Source organism: Elephantulus edwardii, unplaced genomic scaffold (genome assembly GCF_000299155.1).
Source record: "Elephantulus edwardii isolate Elephantulus edwardi_28Jun2011 unplaced genomic scaffold, EleEdw1.0 scaffold00097, whole genome shotgun sequence".
Lineage (NCBI taxonomy): Eukaryota > Metazoa > Chordata > Mammalia > Macroscelidea > Macroscelididae > Elephantulus > Elephantulus edwardii.
The window spans coordinates 9779109-9781651 of NW_006399847.1; the positions used below are offsets into that span (position 1 = coordinate 9779109).

At 41.6% G+C, this 2543-nt stretch overlaps 1 pseudogene; it reads right to left on the bottom strand.

Moving 5' to 3' along the window:
* Window positions 1-347: 347 nt before the first annotated feature.
* Window positions 348-666, bottom strand: LOC102870010 (annotated as a pseudogene).
* Between the last annotated feature and the right edge of the window lie 1877 nt (window positions 667-2543).

Below are 2543 nucleotides of genomic sequence, written 5' to 3' on the forward strand. Positions count from 1 at the left end.
ATTATTTTTTTTAGGTTTGGCTCCATTTATTGAAACATATTAGGTGCTAACAGAGAAGTATTGAATCTTCATTTTAAATTATAAATACACATAACCCTTTGGCCAAAACAAATGGAGAGTCACTTAGCACATTCATTAAAGACCAGTAAGAACTGGTTTTTGAACATTAAAAAAGATCAATTCGCTGAATTAACAGCAGCAACCCCTACTAATCAAGAATCCCACTGAGTTGAAGGTAGAGGTGCCTGGGCACAACCCCTCATTTTTTACAGCAGTCAGAAGAGAGAAGGGCAGACACCCTTTTCAGCAGCGATGGTATTTCTGGCAGAGCAGGAGGGCTGAGCTGCTCAGGTGAGCCTGTCCTAGAGACAGGAACAACAGAGGGCAGTCCAGCAGGCTGTGAGGCAGGTGAGGAGCTAAGGTCATCCATTTTTTTGATCTTCTACCACATGCACTGTGGTTTTAGGAGGCTCCTGAGGTCTACCCTGCAAGCCATATTTGTGGGTATCCTTGGTAAGGATGTCTCTGAGGAGGTATGTAGGGTCTTCTCATGGATCCCATAGGTCCTGAAGAATAGGCCTTAGGCCCCATTTGTTGGTGTGGATGAGGTGGATATAGGGCCAGTGGTCCAGGGCCTGGATATGGTGGAAGGTTCCATTGGTTCATCAGGATCTACAGACTGTATGTCCTCTCTCCACAAACTGGGTAGATGCTGGTTCTGTCTGGGCTGGGTGAAAGGAGCCTCACAAAACACTTGCACCTGTCTCCTAACGATCTCCTCTGTAAACTTTTAAATCATAACAAAAATTAATTTGTTTGTGAAAGCCATCAACTTGTAGCATATTTGTCATAGCAGCATCACATTGTTATATTAAAGGCAAGAACAACAAAAGATTAAATAGATAAACTGAAATTTAGAAAAATAACATTAAAGGACTCTCAAGAGAATACTTGGAAGATGGTGGCATAAATATCCCTTTTTTGTAAGTATTACAATGAAATAGTGCTAGTTCCCAGACTTAAGTAACTGTGGATCAAGCATCAGAGGCCAGTAGTGGAGGAGAAAGGCAAGTATTGGTGAGTTCCAGAGTAAGGAAAATTGTTTCTCCACCTTTCTCTACCCTTTCTACCCATATTATGCAGCTGTGAATTGGGAATGTTTCCCAGTAAAATATCCTACTTTCCAAAGCACCACAATCACTGCCTGTGCAAAAAGACATGAACCTCTCCTAGAAAAGAAAAAAGTAGAACTCCCTGGGACTTCTCATTAGAAGTGTTCCAGTTCTTCCCCTGTCCAGTAATTGCCCACTGATCACTACAGAAAACCAGAAGTCTGCTCCTGTTGTCATCACTCTACCTAATTCCCTATGCACATTGTATCTCAGGTCACTGAAACAAAAAGGACAGACCTTTCTTTCCAGAGTTCAGTTCAGGGCTTTCTGCTTCCATTCTACTTAACATTGAGGTTGGCCAACTATGATCACTGTGTGATAGGAAGCTGGTGTCTCAAGTAGAAGCTATGCTCACAGCTACAGCTGACATTCTACAGTGGGAAGAGGGCTCTGATAGCAACAATGCAGACCTCCCTGGGGTATGTTCAAAGCATACCAGTCCCTTCCTCATACATTAACTGTCAGCAATTGGACTATTACAAACTCCTACAGAAGGCACCCTGCAGTGTAGCCAGGAAATGTAGTACATGAGTGGAAACTACTCCCACAACCACCCCAGGGCCAACGGAGCTCTGAAATTAAACCAGCCACCATCAACAACAAAAATTTCTACAACTATCTTTTATAAATCCTTCTAATACATGCCAGCCTCCCATGTTCCTGATGTGGAGGAAAGTCAGCTTACATTTCCTCTGAATGCCAGCTAAGATATGCGAGATCCCTAAAGAGCAGGAAAAAGAAGGCTTGTACAAATTTAGAATGAAGCACTCAACGGCTCAGGGGGCTCAACTGATGTGACTTTTCTCACTAAAAATGTAGTTGCAGAAACAGAGTATAAGAAGGAGTAATAACTAGAGAGATGAGTACTACACTCTTTGATATACAAATTTATTGGTATGTGAAGTCTCATACAGGTGAACATAGGTGGACAGATTTATCACAGTGTGTTATCTTGGGTCTTTGGGAGACATTGACAGTTGAAAACAGATCTGACATTTTCTAAACCTAATTAAAACAGAAGTGAAGGAGCTATCATAGGAAAAAGAGGCAGTTAATTGCATGGGAAGAGATTTCCCATCCTTCTCCTGCAGAGCGGCTGTTGGGCTTGAACTATGTACCTTTGGGATTGCAACATAGTTTCTTGCCACCAGAGTTCAATACAACAATTAAATCAGAGGTGAGGGAACTATCACAGGGAAAAGAAATGGTATGTACACAAAGGCTGAAGTTACCACTCAACTAATGTACCACAGAAAGTAGTTCAAGCAAAACCACCAAATACGGGTGAACTGAGAAAGTTACCACTATGAAAAATGCAATTTTCCAATTGAAAAATCATAAGACATACACAGCAAGAGAAATAATCAATGA